Below are 18,390 nucleotides of genomic sequence, written 5' to 3'. Positions count from 1 at the left end.
CAATAAATGAGATCAAAAACACTCTGGAGGGAACCAACAGTAGAATAACAGAGGCAGAAGATAGGATAAGTGAGGTAAAAGATAGAATGGTAGAAATAAATGAAACAGAGAGGAAAAAGGAATTAAAAGAAATGAGAACAACCTCAGAGAGCTCTGGGACAATGTTAAACACCCAACATTCGAATCATAAGAGTCCCAGAAGAAGAAGACAAATAGAAAGACCACGAGAAAATACTTGAGGAGATAATAGTTGAAAACTTCCCTAAAATGGAGATGGAAATAATCACCCAAGTCCAAGAAACCCATCGAGTCCCAAACAGGATAAACCCAAGGTCAAATACCCTAAGACACATATTAATAAAATTAACAAAGATCAAAAACAAAGAAAAAATATTAAAAGCAGCAAGGGAAAAACAACAAGTACCACACAAGGGGATTCCCATCAGGAAAACAGCTGATCTTTCAATAGAAACTCTTTAGGCCAGAAAGGAATGGCAGAACATTCTTAAACTGTTGAAAGAAAAAAAAAAAACAAAAAACCTACAGCCCAGATTATTGTATCCAGCAAGAATCTCATTCAAATATGAAGGAGAAATCAAAAGCTTTACAGACAAGCAAAAGCTGAGAAAATTCAGCACCACCAAACCAGCCCTCCAACAAATGTTAAAGGATCTTCTCTAGACAGGAAACACAGAAAGGGTGCATAAACTCGAACCCAAAACAATAAAGTAAATGGAAATGGGATCGTACTTATCAATAATTACCTTAAATGTAAATGGGCTGAATGCCCCAACCAAAAGACAAAGACTGGCTGAATGGATACAGAAACAAAACCCGTATATATGTTGTCTACAAGAGACCCACCTCGTAACAAGGGACACATACAAACTGAAAGTGAAGGGCTGAAAAAAGATATTCCATGCAAATGGAGACCAAAAGAAAGCAGTAGTAGCAATACTCATATCAGATAAAATGGACTTTATAACAAAGTCTGTGAAAAGAGACAAAGAAGGACACTATATAATGATCAAAGGATCAATCCAAGAAGAAGATATAACAATTATAAATATATATGCACCCAACATAGGAGCACTGCAATATGTAAGACAAATGCTAACAAGTATGAAAGGGGAAATTAACAGTAACACTGTAATAGTGGGAGACTTTAATACCCCACTCACACCTATGGATAGATCAACTAAACAGAAAATTAACAAGGAAACACAAACTTTAAATGATACACTAGACCAGTTAGACCTAATTGATATCTAGGACATTTTACCCCAAAACAATGAATTTCACCTTTTTCTCAAGCGCACATGGAACCTTCTCCAGGATAGATCACATCCTGGGCCATAAATCCAGCCTTGGTAAATTCAAAAAAATTGAAATCATTCCAAACATCTTTTCTGACCATAATGCAGTAAGATTAGATCTCAATTACAGGAGAAAAACTATTAAAAATTCCAACATATGGAGGCTGAACAACACGCTGCTGGATAACCAACAAATCACAGAAGAAATCAAAAAAGAAATCAAAATATGCATAGAAATGAATGAGAATGAAAACACAACAACCCAAAACCTGTGGGACACTTTAAAAGCAGTGCTAAGGGGAAGGTTCATAGCAATACAGGTTGACCTCAACAAACAATAAAAAAGTCAAATAAATAACCTAACTCTACACCTAAAACATTAGAAAATGAAAAAATAAAGAATCCCAGGGTTAGCAGAAGGAAAGGAATCTTAAAAATTGGGCAGAAATAAAGGCAAAAGAAACAAAAGAGACCATAGCAAAAATCAACAAAGCCAAAGCTGGTTCTTTGAGAAGATAAATAAAATTGACAAACCATTATCTAGACTCATCAAGAAACAAAGGGAGAAGAATCGAATAAAAAAAATAGAAATGAAAACGGAGAGATCACAACAGACAACACAGACATACAAAGGATCATAAGAGACTACTATAAGCAACTATATGCCAATAAGATGGACAACTTGGAAGGAATGGACAAATTCTTAGAAAAGTAAAACTTTTCACAACAAGCAGGAAGAAATAGAAAATCTTAACAGACCCATCACAAGCACGGAATATGAAACTGTAATCAGAAATCTTCCAGCAAACAAGCCCAAGTCCAGATGGCTTCACAGCTGAATTATATCAAAAATTTAGAGAAGGGCTAACACCTATACTACTCAAACTCTTTCAGATAACTGCAGAGGAAGGTAAACTTCCAAGCTCATTCTATGAGGCCACCATCACCCTAATACAAAAACCTGACAAATATGCCACAAAAAAAAAAAAGAAAGAAAGAAAGAAAGTACAGGCCAATATCACTGATGAACATAGATGCAAAAATCCATAACAAAATTCTAGCAAACAGAATCCAACAACATATTAAAAAGATCATACATCATGACCAAGTGGGCTTTATCCCAGGGATGCAAAGTTTCTTCAATATCTGAAAATCAATCAATGTAATACACCACATTAACAAATTGAAAAATAAAAACCATATGATTATCTCAATAGATGCAGAGAAAGCCTTTGACAAAATTCAACGTCTATTTATGATAAAAACTCTGCAGACAGGAGGAATAGAAGGAACATACCTCAACATAATAAAAGGCTTGTGTGACAAACCCACAGCAAACATTATCCTCAATGGTGAAAAATTGAAAGCATTTCCCCTAAAGTCAGGAACAAGACAAGGGTGCCCACTCTCACCATTACAATTCAACATAGTTTTGGAAGTTTTACCACAGCAATCAGAGAAGAAAAAGAAATAAAATGATTCCATATTGGAAAAGAAGTAAAACTCTCACTGTTTGCATATGACATGATCCTGTACATAGAAAACCCTAAAGAATCCACCAGAAAATTACTAATCAATGAATATAGTAAAGTTACAGGATATAAAATTAACACACAGAAATCCCTTGCATTCCTATACACTAACAATGAGAAAACAGAAAGAGAAATTAAGGAAACAATTCCATTCACCATTTCAATGAAAAGAAAAAAATACTTAGGAATATATCTACCTAAAGAAACAAAAGACCTATATATAGAAAACTATAAAACACTGGTGAAAGAAATCAAAGGGGACACAAATAGATGGAGAAATATACCTTGTTCATGGATCAGAAGAATCAATATAGTGAATATGAGTATAATACCCAAAACAATCTATAGATTCAATGGAATCCCTATCAAGCTACCAATGGTATTTTTCACAGAACTAGAACAAATAATTTCAAAATATGTATGGAAATACAAAAAACCTCAAATAGCCAAAGCAATCTTGATAAAGAAGAATGGAACTGGAGGAATCAACCTGCCTGACTTCAGGCTATACTACAAAGCCACAGTCATCAAGACAGTATGGTACTGGCACAAAGAAAGAAATATAGATCAGTGGAACAAAATAGAAAGTCCAGAGATAAATCCATACACCTATGTACATCTTATCTTCGACAAAGGAGGCAAGAATATACAATGGGTTAAAGACAATCTCTTTAACAAGTGGTGCTGGGAAATCTGGTCAACCACTTGTAAAAGAATGAAACTAGAACACTTTCTAACACCATACACAAAAATAAACTCAAAATGGATTAAAGATCTAAATGTAAGACCAGAAACTATAAAACTCCTAGAAGAAAACACAGGCAAAACATTCTCCAACATAAATCACAGTAGGATCCTCTATGACCCACCTCCCAGAGTATTGGAAATAAAAGCAAAAATAAACAAATGGGACCTAATTAAAATTAAAAGCTTCTGCACAACAAGGGAAACTATAAGCAAGGTGAAAAGACAGCCTTCAGAATGGGAGATAATAATAGCAAATGAAGCAACTGACAAAGAATTAATCTGAAAAATACACAAGCAACTCCTGCATCTCAATTCCAGAAAAATAAACAACCCAATCAAAAAGTGGGCGAAGGAACTATACAGACATTTTTCCAAAGAAGACATACAGATGGCTAACAAACACATGAAACGATGCTCAACATCACTCATTATCAGAGAAATACAAATCAAAACCACAATGAGGTACCATTTCACGCCAGTCAGAATGGCTGCTATCCAAAAGGCTACAGGCAATAAATGCTGGAGAGGGTGTGGAGAAAAGGGAACCCTCTTACACTGTTGGTGGGAATGCAAACTAGTACAGCCACTATGGAGAACAGTGTGGAGATTCCTTAAAAAACTGGAAATAGAACTGCCATATGACCCAGTAATCCCACTGCTGGGCATACATACCAAGGAAACCCGAATTGAAAGAGACATGTATAGCCCAATGTTCATCACAGCACTGTTTATAATTGCCAGGACATGGAAGCAACCTAGATGTTCCATCAGCAGACGAATGGATAAGAAAGCTGTGGTACATATACACAATGGAATATTACTCAGCCATTAAAAAATGCATTTGAATCAGTTCTAATGAGGTGGATGAAACTGGAGCCTATTATACAGAGTGAAGTAAGTCAGAAAGAAAAACACTAATATCATCTACTAATGCATATATATGGAATTTAGAAAGATGGTAATGATAACCCTGTACGCAAGACAGCAAAAGAGACACAGATGTATAGAACAGTCTTTTGAACTCTGTGGGAGAGGGCAAGGGTGGGATGACTTGGGAGAATGGCACTGAAACATATATATTATCATATGTGAAATGAATCACCAGTCCAGGTTCAGTGCATGATACAGGGTGCTCGGGGCTCGTGCACTGGGATGATCCAGAGGGATGGGTTGGGGAGAAAAGTGAGAGGGGGTTCAGGAATGGGAACACGTGTACACCGTGGCAGATTCATGTCAATGTATGGCAAAACCAATACAGTATGGTAAAGTAATTAGCCTCCAATTAAAATAAATAAATTTATATTAAAAAAAAAAGATGAGAGTGACAAAGAGATGGAAGAAATTATTACCAGATTTTATAATTCAAAATAAGGAGAGATTCTTTAAAAACTTTATTTATGAGGAACTTTTAATATAGGTTAATAAGTTGTTTGCTTTTGAAGACAAAGGAATTGAAAGAGCATGACCTAAAAGCCATGTTATTCATGCAAAACTTCTGCAAGCTAACTGAGTGTTTAAGAGGTTTTTAAGATGTTGCAAGATCTCGAAAATGATTGTTTAGAAAAGGTTTCCCACAAGCAGCCAAATAAAAACCCTTAATTGAAAACTTAAATCTTTGGTTAAAAGGTGTAAAAACAAATTATTTTAAAATGTCTGTTTGCAAGAATTAATATGCATAAGCATATTTTGTGTTTTGTACACAAATCTAAAGATATCACTTTTATTGGTATTGTGATTAAATTGTAAAAAATCAATAATCCTAAAGTGGTATGAATTAAGTTGTTTTAACTACTAATTTTTAATTTCAGCATAACCCCACAGGAGCAAAAGAGTGAACTTTTAAGTTCCAAAACAATGGCAGCAACCAGACAAAAAATTGTTGTGATGAAATAATTATAAAACGCTTGTCAGGGCAGCAAAAGAGACTCAGACATAAAGAACAGACTTTTGGACCCAGTGGAAGAAGGCTAGGGTAGGATGATTTGAGATAATAGCATCGAAAAATATACATTACCTTACGTAAAACAGATGACAGTGGGAGTTTGATGCATGAAGCAGGGCACCCAAAGCCAATGCTCTGGGACAACTTAAAGAGATTGGGTGGGGAGGAAGTGGGAGGGATTCAGGATGGGGGTGGGGGAACACATGTATACCTATGGCGATTCATGTTGATGTATGGCAAAAACCATCACAATGTTAAAGTAAATATACTCTAATTAAAATAAATAAATTAACTTTTAAAAAATTAAGCAAAATAATAGAGGTTAAAATATATTTAAATATTTGAAGATAAAACACAATTTAAATAACTAAAATTTGGTGGTAGAAAGGAAAAAAGGGAACTATGTTTTCAATGTTTATAATGTGGAGTCAATAATAACAAAATAAACTATTCCTAGAAGAAATGAAAGCAACACACATACAATAGTGAACAACAACAACAAAAAAATGCAGACTGAAAACTAAAAGGTTTAAAAAAAAAAAAAGACAACACTTAAAACTGAAAGCATAACATAAAAGAACTCACGTAAAACATACCTATAAGGGCTAAGATTAGACTCAGAGCTAAACTTAACTACTTACCATTGTAGGAGACACATCTACAATCTGATATTTAAGGACATATCAGTCAAATGAAAACAAAGTGAAAACAAAGGACTCAATTTTAGTCTTGAACTAGCTTGGATTCAGGCAAGAAACATTATAAATATCAAAGAAAGGCACCTCAAAAATAGTGGAAAATATAATTCTTAGTGAAAACCCAAATCATGAATATTTGTGGACTGAAAAATCACTGCATTAAAATTATCAAAACAAAAATGACAAGAACTAAAAAGTGAAACATGGTACAAGGTGAGACTAATTCACCTAAGTTCAAGTCACATCAAAGGAACCAAAATAAAGAAGGATAGAGAAAACCTAAGTAATGAAATTAATAACTCAATCTAATTACAAATTAAACTCTGTATCTTGGATTCCCTGGTAACGCAGTGCCTAAGAATCCGCCTACCAAAGCAGGGGACACAGGTTTGATCCCTGATCTGGGAAGATTCCACATGCCACAGAGTAACTAAGCCATGTGCCACAACTGCTGAGCCTGTCCTCTGCAGCCTATGAGCCACAAATACTGAGCCCACACACTGCAACTACTGATGCTCACAACCCTAAAGCTTGTGTTCCATAACAAGAGAAGCCACTGAGAATGAGAAGCACACATACTGCAATGAAGAGTAGCCTCCACTCATTACAACTAGAGAAAGCCTGCATACAGCAATGAAGACCCAGCACAGTCAGAAATAAAGAGTTAAAATAGTTCATCTTTTTAAATGCTCAAAGAACATTCACAAAAATTATCTATATACTAGAACACAGAAAATTATTAACAAATACACTTTCTGGGTGAAAATAGTACAGATAACTTTTTTTTTTTAATCACAAAGCAATGAAATGAGTAAAATAAAGAGAAAATTAGAAAACAAATCAATGTTAAAAAATCCTCTATACCCAGGAAATTTTAATGACCTCCTTCTCAATAATTCTTGGACCAAAGAGGAAATGAAAGCCAAAATTATAGAAATCTATAAGTAAAAACCTAACAATAATGAAAGGGCTACACACCAGCCCATAGAATATAACTAGAACAGTATGCAGAGAGAAGTTCACAGCCTTAAAACATTTATATTAACAAATAAGAAAAAAAAAATAAACACATTCAAGAAGTGAGAAGTGACAACAAAATAAAACAAAAGGAGGGTGGAATTTTTAAAGATAAAAAACAGAAAGTGATAGATTATATTAAAAAAATACAAATAGTAAGTGAATTTGGGAACTGCTTCTTTGGAAGAAAAAGCACCAAACTGTAACAGTTAATTAGAAGGGAAAATGAGGAGTAGGGAATAGAGAAATCATAAATACTATGTAGCCATTACAAAGAATAACTATGCACTGATATAATCTGAGGTATTATATTAAATGAAAACAACAAGGAACAACCACCATTTGTGCTTAAAAACAGGAAAGGCACATCTGCACAAGTTCTTCCTGATGCACAGAACACTCAACAGAACAGCCAACAGTGGAGCTGGGGCTCCACCTGGGGAGGAGCTGTGTGATGACAGGAGTGGAGAGTGATTTACTTTTCATTCATAAATTTTAAAGAATTTGTTTTTAAAACTGAAGTTTTAAAATTTTATAGCATTAGATGTGTCATCTCTTTAAAAGCTAATTATTAAAAATACATTTTATTTATTTTGAGTCTCTAAAGCTACTCAGAAGAACTGTAGGTGCATTTTCCTATTATTGGGAAGTAAGGGTTCACTCTAAGCCTTTTATAAAAATAATCTCACCTTTATACTGTAAAACACTCTATATTCTCAAAGCACCAAAGCATCTGCTCTTTCATCTGATCCTTATAACTGTGAAAAAGCCGGGCAGGGATGTAATCTCTGCTCTACATACAGGTGAGGATCTGAGGCTCAGAGACCTTGGGGGACACAAGGCCACATGGCTGCTAAGTGCCAACTCCATTTATTCAAACTGGCCCAGACTCCTAGATCCAGGATGAAGGTTTCATAACTTTTGGGTTGTATCTAGTGATAACACAAATAGAAAAAATGACCCCTCTGTTACACATTGGAAACAGAGAAACTTCAAAAAATCTCAATCAGGTCTGCTTCATCACAGAACAAAATGAATGATAGCTTTCATCCTTTGTTATGGGCTGAATCCTGTCCCCTCAAATTTTATATATGGCTTCCCCTATGCACAGTATCTCAGAATGTAACTCCATATTGAGACAGGGTCTTTAAAGAGACAATAAAGTTAAAATGCAGTCATATAGGCAGGTCCTAATGTAATCTGACTGATGTCCTCATAGAAAGAAGAGATTAGGACACAGGCACATACAGAGGAAACACCACATGAGGACACAGAGAGAAGATGGCGTCTCCAAGCCAAGAAGAGAGACCTCAGAGGAAACCACCCTACCGACACTGTGACCTCAGACTTGCAGTCTCCAAAGCTGTGAAGTACTACATTTATGTTGTTTAACTCACCTATTCTTTGGTGCTTTGTATGGTAGCTCTAGCAAACTAATGAACCCTGCAGCTTTATATTTCTAAAAAGTACTTTCTCTACTGTTTTATGGATCATCTAAAAGGGTCAGTCAGACAGTGATTGAGCTTGCCTGCACCAACATTTTCAGAGAAGCAATTACATGGTCAAGAAAATGTGATTTGAAATCACCTTCTCCCAGATGTTGAGTTTTCTTTTGAAATGAATGAATTTTATTCTATTAGAGAGAAAAGCTTTTTGATTTAGGCTAATGTTCCCAGTATTACAGCTCTGAACCATGCATTGATATCTGATGCATGCACTTTTAAAAAATTGACAATCTGATAGCTTGTTAACCTAACAGGACCAAACATATGCAGAAATAATGTCTAAAAGATACTCAGCTGGATGGGGAATCAGGATATGTATTTCCTTATGTTTTCTGCAGAGGTGACCTGAACAAGTGGTAGGGCTGAAATCTAAGAGCAACTGATGCTTTGCCACCTGATGAACTTGGGCGATGACCCAACTTGGCTATCAATTAAAGAAGGAGCAGTGTTCTCAGACTTGATACAAAACACAGTACCTAGGGCAGCACCCAGCCTCTCTGCTTCCTGGACCACCTCTGTGACCTTGTGCTTAGTCGCTCAGTAGTGTCCAATTCTTTGTGAGACCCCATGGACTATAGCCTGCCAGGCTCCTCTGTCCATGGGGATTCTTCAGGCAAGAATACTGGAGTGGGTTGCCATTCCCTTCTCCAGGGGATCTTCCCAACCAAGGGATCAAACCCAGCTCTCTCACATTGAAGGTGGATTCTTTACCATCTGAGCCACCAGGGAAGCCCTCTGTGACCTTGGTGGCTTAGTCACTAAGTTGTGTTTGACTCTTGTTAGCCCATAAACTGTAGCCCACAAGGCTCCCCTGTCTCTGGGATTTCCTAGGCAAGAATACTAGAGTGGGTTGTCATTTCTTTCCTTGTGACCTTATGTGTGACCAAATCTCTTCATCCATGATGTGGATAAAAAACAACCATCAAGAGTATTAAGTGAAATAATACATGTGAGAACTATGTAAAACAATTGTAAAGAACAATACAAATGTAACTTAGTGATATTGTTAAACTAGGTGCAAGATTATGGACCACAATCATGAGATTTCTAATTCTATGACCCATTTCTGTTTTTGTATGTCTGTTAAACTTGATTTGAAGCACATACTGAAAAAACAAGTTTCTAATTCTGTAGTATCTGCTGCAAACTAGCAAAACAACTAGTTACATACATCAGTTCCATCTTTCTTCCAAGGAGTCTTAGTTTCCTCATCTGTAAAATGACCGTGGTGAACTCTGTTATTAAATATTTGGACCTACCTAAAATTCCCTGGTCTATTTTCTCATTACTCAATTTTCAAAAATATAAAGTGATAACACATTTTTATTTTATTTATTTATTTTTTAAATTTCTTTATTTTTAAAAATAAACCCTCCTCCCTCCTCCCTCCCCATACCATCCCTCTGGGTCTTCCCAGTGCACCAGTCCCAAGCATCAAGCATCGTGCATTGAACCTGGACTGGCATCTCATTTCATACATGTCATTTCACATGTTTCAATGCCATTCTCCCAAATCTTCCCACCCTCTCCCTCTCCCACAGAGTCCATAAGCCTGTTCTATACATCAGTGTCTCTTTTGCTGTCTTGTATACAGGGTTATCGTTACCATCTTTCTAAATTCCATATATATGCGTTAGTATACTGTATTGGTGTTTGTCCTTCTGGCTTACTTCACTCTGTATAATAGGCTCCAGTTTCATCCACCTCATTAGAACTGATTCAAATGTATTCTTTTTAATGGCTGAGTAATACTCCATTGTGTATATGTACCACAGCTTTCTTATCCATTCATCTGCTGATGGACATCTAGGTTGCTTCCATGTCCTGGCTATTATAAACAGTGCTGCGATGAACATTGGGGTACACGTGTCTCTTTCCCTTCTGGTTTCCTCAGTGTGTATGCCCAGCAGTGGGATTGCTGGATCATAAGGCAGTTCTATTTCCAGTTTTTTAAGGAATCTCCACACTGTTCTCCATAGTGGCTGTACTAGTTTGCATTCCCACCAACAGTGTAAGAGGGATCCCTTTTCTCCACACCCTCTCCAGCATTTATTATTTGTAGACTTTTGGATCGCAGACATTCTGACTGGTGTGAAATGGTATCTCATAGTGGTTTTGATTTGCATTTCTCTGATAATGAGTGATGTTGAGCATCTTTTCATGTGTTTGTTAGCCATCTGTATGTCTTCTTTGGAGAAATGTCTATTTAGATCTTTGGCCCATTTTTTGATTGGGTCATTTATTTTTCTGGAGTTGAGCTGGAGGAGTTGCTTGTATATTTTTGAGATTAGTTGTTTGTCGGTTGCTTCATTTGCTATTATTTTCTCCCATTCTGAAGGCTGTCTTTTCACCTTGCTAATAGTTTCCTTTGATGTGCAGAAGCTTTTAAGTTTAATTAGGTCCCATTTGTTTATTTTTGCTTTTATTTCCAATATTCTGGGAGGTGGGTCATAGAGGATCCTGCTGTGATGTATGTCAGAGAGTGTTTTGCCTATGTTCTCCTCTAGGAGTTTTATAGTTTCTGGTCTTACGTTGAGATCTTTAATCCATTTTGAGTTTATTTTTGTATATGGTGTTAGAAAGTGTTCTAGTTTCATTCTTTTACAAGTGGTTGACCAGATTTCCCAGCACCACTTGTTCAAGAGATTGTCTTTAATCCATTGTATTTTCTTGCCTCCTTTGTCAAAGATAAGGTGTCCATATGTGCGTGGATTTATCTCTGGGCTTTCTATTTTGTTCCATTGATCTATATTTCTGTCTTTGTGCCAGTACCATACTGTCTTGATAACTGTGGCTTTGTAGTACAGCCTGAAGCCAGGTAGGTTGATTCCTCCAGTTCCATTTTTCTTTCTCAAGATCGCTTTGGCTATTCGAGGTTTTTTGTATTTCCATACAAATTGTGAAATTATTTGTTCTAGCTCTGTGAAGAATACTGTTGGTAGCTTGATAGGGATTGCATTGAATCTATAAATTGCTTTGGGTAGTATACTCATTTTCACTATATTGATTCTTCCAATCCATGAACATGGTATATTTCTCCATCTATTAGTGTCCTCTTTGATTTCTTTCACCAGTGTTTTATAGTTTTCTATATATAGGTCTTTAGTTTCTTTAGGTAGATATATTCCTAAGTATTTTATTCTTTTCGTTGCAATGGTGAATGGAATTGTTTCCTTAATTTCTCTTTCTGTTTTCTCATTATTAGTGTATAGGAATGCAAGGGATTTTTGTGTGTTGATTTTATATCCTGCAACTTTACTATAATCATTGTTTAATTCTAGTAATTTTCTGGTGGAGTCTTTAGGGTTTTCTATGTAGAGGATCATGTCATCTGCAAATAGTGAGAGTTTTACTTCTTCTTTTCCAATTTGGATTCCTTTTATTTCTTTTTCTGCTCTGATTGCTGTGGCCAAAACTTCCAAAACTGTGTTGAATAGTAGTGGTGAAAGTGGGCACCCTTGTCTTGTTCCTGACTTTAGAGGAAATGCTTTCAATTTTTCACCATTGAGGATAATGTTTGCTGTGGGTTTGTCATATATAGCTTTTATTATGTTGAGGTATGTTCCTTCTATTCCTGCTTTCTGGAGAGTTTTTATCATAAATGGGTGTTGAATTTTGTCAAAGGCTTTCTCTGCATCTATTGAGATAATCATATGGTTTTTGTTTTTCAATTTGTTAATGTGGTGTATTACATTGATTGATTTGTGGATATTGAAGAATCCTTGCATCCCTGGGATAAAGCCAACTTGGTCATGGTGTATGATCTTTTTAATATGTTGTTGGATTCTGATTGCTAGAATTTTGTTTAAGATTTTTGCATCTGTGTTCATCAATGATATTGGCCTGTAATTTTCTTTTTTTGTGGGATCTTTGTCAGGTTTTGGTATTAGTGTGATGGTGGCCTCATAGAATGAGTTTGGAAGTTTACCTTCCTCTGCAATTTTCTGGAAGAGTTTGAGCAGGATAGGTGTTAGCTCTTCTCTAAATTTTTGGTAGAATTCAGCTGTGAAGCCGTCTGGACCTGGGCTTTTGTTTGCTGGAAGATTTTTGATTACAGTTTCAATTTCCGTGCTTGTGATGGGTCTGTTAAGGTTTTCTATTTCTTCCTGGTCGAGTTTTGGAAAGTTGTACTTTTCTAAGAATTTGTCCATTTCTTCCTCGTTGTCCATTTTATTGGCATATAATTGTTGATAATAGTCTCTTATGATCCTTTGTATATCTGTGTTGTCTGTTGTGATCTCTCCATTTTCGTTTCTAATTTTATTGATTTGATTTTTCTCCCTTTGTTTCTTAATGAGTCTGGCTAATGGTTTATCAATTTTATTTATCCTTTCAAAGAACCAGCTTTGGTTTTGTTGATTTTTGCTATGGTCTCTTTTGTTTCTTTTGCATTTATTTCCGCTCTAATTTTTAAGATTTCTTTCCTTCTACTAACCCTGGGGTTCTTCATTTCTTCCTTTTCTAGTTGCTTTAGGTGTAGAGTTAGGTTATTTATTTGACTTTTTTCTTGTTTCTTGAGGTGTGCCTGTATTGCTATGAACTTTCCCCTTAGGACTGCTTTTACTGTGTCCCACAGGTTTTGGGTTGTTGTGTTTTCATTTTCATTCGTTTCTATGCAAATTTTGATTTCTTTTTTGATTTCTTCTGTGATTTGTTGGTTATTCAGCAGGGTGTTGTTCATCCTCCATATGTTGGAATTTTTAATAGTTTTTCTCCTGTAATTGAGATCTAATCTTACTGCGTTGTGGTCAGAAAAGATGCTTGGAATGATTTCTATTTTTTTGAATTTACCAAGGCTAGCTTTATGGCCCAGGATGTGATCTATCCTGGAGAAGGTTCCATGTGCGCTTGAGAAAAAGGTGACATTCATTGTTTTGGGATGAAATGTCCTATAGATATCAATTAGGTCTAACTGGTCTATTGTATCGTTTAAAGTTTGTGTTTCCTTGCTAATTTTCTGTTTAGTTGATCTATCCATAGGTGTAAGTGGGGTATTAAAGTCTCCCACTATTATTGTGTTATTGTTAATTTCTCCTTTCATACTTGTTAGCATTTGTCTTACATACTGTGGTGCTCCCATGTTGGGTGCATATATATTTATAATTGTTATATCTTCTTCTTGGATTGATCCTTTGATCATTATGTAGTGACCTTCTTTGTCTCTTTTCACAGCCTTTGTTTTAAAGTCTATTTTATCTGATATGAGTATTGCTACTCCTGCTTTATTTTGGTCCCTATTTGCATGGAAAATCTTTTTCCAGCCCTTCACTTTCAGTCTGTATGTGTCCCCTGTTTTGAGGTGGGTCTCCTGTAGACAACATATGTAGGGGTCTTGTTTTTGTATCCATTCAGCCAGTCTTTGTCTTTTGGTTGGGGCATTCAACCCATTTACGTTTAAGGTAATTACTGATAAGTATGATCCCATTGCCATTTACTTTATTGTTTGGGGTTCGAATTTATACACCATTTTTGTGTTTCCTGTCTAGAGAATATCCTTTAGTATTTGTTGGAGAGCTGGTTTGGTGGTGCAGAATTCTCTCAGCTTTTGCTTGTCTGAGAAGCTTTTGATTTCTCCTTCATACTTGAATGAAATCCTTGCTGGGTACAATAATCTGGGCTGTAGGTTATTTTCTTTCATCATTTTAAGTATGTCTTGCCATTCCCTTCTGGCTTGAAGAGTTTCTATTGAAAGATCAGCTGTTATCCTTATGGGAATTCCCTTGTGTGTTATTTGTTGTTTTTCCCTTGCTGCTTTTAATATTTGTTCTTTGTGCTTGATCTTTGTTAATTTGATTAATATGTGTCTTGGGGTGTTTCACCTTGGGTTTATCCTGTTTGGGATTCTCTGGGTTTCTTGGACTTGGGTGATTATTTCCTTCCCCAGTTTAGGGAAGTTTTCCACTATTATCTCCTCAAGTATTTTCTCATGGTCTTTCTTTTTGTCTTCTTCTTCTGGGGCCCCTATGATTCGAATGTTGTAGCGTTTAATATTGTCCTGGAGGTCTCTGAGATTGTCCTCATTTCTTTTAATTCGTTTTTCTTTTATTCTCTCTGATTCATTTATTTCTACCATTCTATCTTCTAATTCACTAATCCTATCTTCTGCCTCTGTTATTCTACTATTTGTTGCCTCCAGAGTGTTTTTAATTTCATTTATTGCATTATTCATTATATATTGACTCTTTTTTATTTCTTCTAGGTCCTTGTTAAACCTTTCTTGCATCTTCTCAATCCTTGTCTCCAAGCTATTTATCTGCGATTCCATTTTAATTTCAAGATTTTGGATCAATTTCACTATCATTATTCGGAATTCTTTATCAGGTAGATTCCCTATCTCTTCCTCTTTTGTTTGGTTTGGTGGGCATTTATCCTGTTCCTTTATCTGCTGGGTATTCCTCTGTCTCTTCATCTTGTTTAAATTGCTGATTTTGGGGTGTCCTTTCTGTATTCTGGCAGTTTGTGGAGTTCTCTTTATTGTGGCTTTTCCTCGCTGTGTGTGGGTTTGTACAGGTGGCTTGTCAAGGTTTCCTGGTTAGGGAAGCTTGTGTCGGTGTTCTGATGGGTGGAGCTGTATTTCTTCTCTTTGTTCAGTCGCGCTCCTTTCGAAGAGTTGGATTGCTTTTCTGGGTGCCTGATGTCCTCTGCCGGCATTCAGAAGTTGTTTTGTGGAATTTACTCGACGTTTAAATGCTCTTTTAATGAATTCGTGGGGGAGAAAGTGTTCTCCCCGTCCTACTCCTCCGCCATCTTGGCTCCTAGTCCTCGGAATCTTTTTGTTTGGTTCAGGTCGCTTCTGAGCCTTTTGGGGAACCGACCTGAAGCCAGAGTCTAGCGGAAATACACAGGCTTTGAACATCGCTGAAGACCAACATTTCCTTCACCACGGGCTCCCGGTGAGCCCCGCCCCCACGCCCGGTTCCAGGAGAGCCTCTGGTACCTCGCTACCGCCGCCCGGTGAAACGGGAGGACAATACATCCAGCCCACAGAGGCAATCCAAGCTGTCTAGAATTCAGGGATCAAACAAGGACTACGGAAAGGAAAGATGACCTGACCTAGGAGGGCCATGATATTCTATAGAACCGGACAAAGTTGGTTTCCAATAACACATTTTTAAAATGAAGACTGACACACAGGTGAGGACATGTCCTTTTGATGTGGAATGCATAAGGTCAAAGGAACAAATGTGTATGAAATTTCTGACTTCTTTGTGACTACTTATTCAAGGACTCACAAATGATCATCAGGTCTTAGCAGGGAAGCTCTGATTGGGGACACTCCAGTACAGAAGTCCCCAACCTTTTTAGCACCAGGGACCAGTTTTGTGGAATACAGTTTTTCCATGGATTGGGTTGGGTGATGGTTCTGGGATTATTCAAGTGCATTACATTTATTGTGCTCTTTATTTCTGTTTTGTGGCAATCTTAGGATATTTCAACTCAATTTTTGGGTTAAAGTTCATGCTCCTATGAGAATACAATGCTGCCACTGATCTGACAGGAGACAGAGCTCAGGGGATATGCAAGCTACAAACACTGATGAAGCTTCGCTTGCTCACCTGCCACTTACTCCTGCAGTATTGCCCAGTTCCTAACAGGACATAGATCAGTACTGGTCTATGGCCTAGGGGTTGGGGCCTCTGCTCTGGTAGGTAAAAATGCTCTGTGAGTTTCAGGAATTAAAAATAAAACAGGGCTCCAAGTACACCTTCTCTATATCTGCACACAATATAAGTACTTACGAAAAGTTCAGAACACAGACTTCTCATCCCTATACCAAGAATTGAATTCTGATGCTGCCAACTCTTCAGCCAGCTCGATGATGCTGTGCAACTTCCCACCCTGTGAAAAGTGGAAGGTACTACTCTTCATTTCTAAGGAGAAGGAATGAGGTGAAATGGTGACAGAGGAAATTTGAGCTACATGTTAGATAAATCTCACATAGAAATACTGTTCAGTTCAGTTCAGTCACTCAGCCATGTCCGACTCTTTGTGACCCCATTGCTGCAGCATGCCAGGCTTCCATATCCATCACCAACTCCTGGAGCTTGCTCAAACTCATGTCGATGCCATCCAACCATCTCATCTTCTGTCATCCCCTTCTCCTCCTGCCTTCAATCTTTCCCAGCATCAGGGTCATTTCAAATGAGTCAGTTCTTCACATCAGGTGGCCAAAGTATTGGAGTTTCAGCTTCAGCATGTGCTTCCAATGAATATTCAGGACTGATTTCCTTTAGGATTGACTGATTGGATTTGCTTGCAGTCCAAGGGACTCAAGAGTCTTCTCCAACAATACAGTTCAAAAAAATCAATTCTTTGGTGCTCAGCTTTCATTATAGTCCAACTCTCACATCCATACATGACTACTGGAAAAACCATGCTTTGACTAGATGGACCTTTGTCAGCAAAGTCATGTCTCTGTTTTAATATGCTGTCTAAGTTTGTCATAGCTTTTCTTCCAAGGAGCAAGCGTCTTTTAATTTCATGGCTGAAGTCACCATTTTCAGTGATTTCGGAGCCCAAGAAAATAGTCTTTCACTGTTTCCATTGTTTCCCTCATCTATTTGTCATGAAGTGATGGGACCAGATACCATGATCTTAGTTTTCTGAATGTTGAGATTTAAGCCAGCCTTTTTTTCCTCTTTCACTTTCATCAAGATGCTCTTTAGTTCTTCTTTGCTTTCTGCTATAAGGGTGGTGTCATCTGCGTATCTGAGGTTATTGATATTTCTCCTAGCAATCTTGATTCCAGCTTGTGCTTCATCCAGCCCAGCATTTCACATGAGGTACTCTGCATATAAGTTAAATAAGCAGAGTGACAATATACAGCCTTGACATACTTCTGTCTCAGTTTGGAACCAGTCTGTTGTTCCTTTTCCAGTTCTAACTGTTGCTTCCTGACCTGCATACAGATTTCTCAGGAGGTAAGTAAGGTGGTCTGGTATTCCCATCTCTTGAAGAATTTTCCACAGTATACCTAACAAATACTGTGAGATACTTAGAATATGTTAAGATATTTAAAATATTACACAAATAAATTTATTCTTTACAAGTGAAAAATCTGGGAAATGCAAAGTATGAAGTATGAAGAAATAAAAATGCACCTATAATTTAATGATCAGATATTTAGTTTCAATGGGGACGCCTCACCACACACAGTTAGAAGCCTCATCCCACCTCAAGCCATGCATCTCAAGGGGCAAGAACCCCAGACCATCATTCCCTCCTTCCATCAACCCCACTCTCACCTTGTTCCAGAAATAATTTCAGGCAGCTTCATGACAATGACTAAGTTCCTTAAACCAGACCTCTGTGCAGGCATTCTTTCCATTTCTGCTTGTTCCTCTTGTCATAACCACAGAAACCCAAGGCCATGAAGTCAGCAAAGCAAAAAATATCAAAACAGGAACATTTTGACTGGGACCAGGGGACCAAAATGACCAGGGATAACATCATGGAAATAGCTATCCTAAAAAAAAAATCAACTATATGTGACACCCATCATATAGGCACCCTAAAACTTTTCTTTAAATACACCTGCTGTCTCTTAGAAGGCAGGATGATAGTTCTTAAAAAATTAGCCTGCTATCCTACTCATTTGCTAGCAAATTAACAAATTTCTTTCCTTTAATCTTT

At 37.0% G+C, this 18,390-nt stretch overlaps 1 protein-coding gene across 1 annotated transcript in view; it reads right to left on the bottom strand.

Annotated features, from left to right (window-relative positions):
* LOC147361871 (ATP-binding cassette sub-family C member 4-like) overlaps nucleotides 1-18,390 on the bottom strand; it is a 448,560-nt gene that overhangs the window by 19,989 nt on the left and 410,181 nt on the right. The window lies entirely within an intron of this gene.

The sequence above is a fragment of the Bos grunniens genome, chromosome 12 (assembly GCF_055505025.1).
Source record: "Bos grunniens cultivar Pamir isolate PY7600 chromosome 12, Bosgru_T2T1.0, whole genome shotgun sequence".
NCBI lineage: Eukaryota > Metazoa > Chordata > Mammalia > Artiodactyla > Bovidae > Bos > Bos grunniens.
The sequence above is the reverse complement of the archived record's forward strand: the minus strand, read 5'-3'. Positions and strand labels throughout refer to the sequence as shown.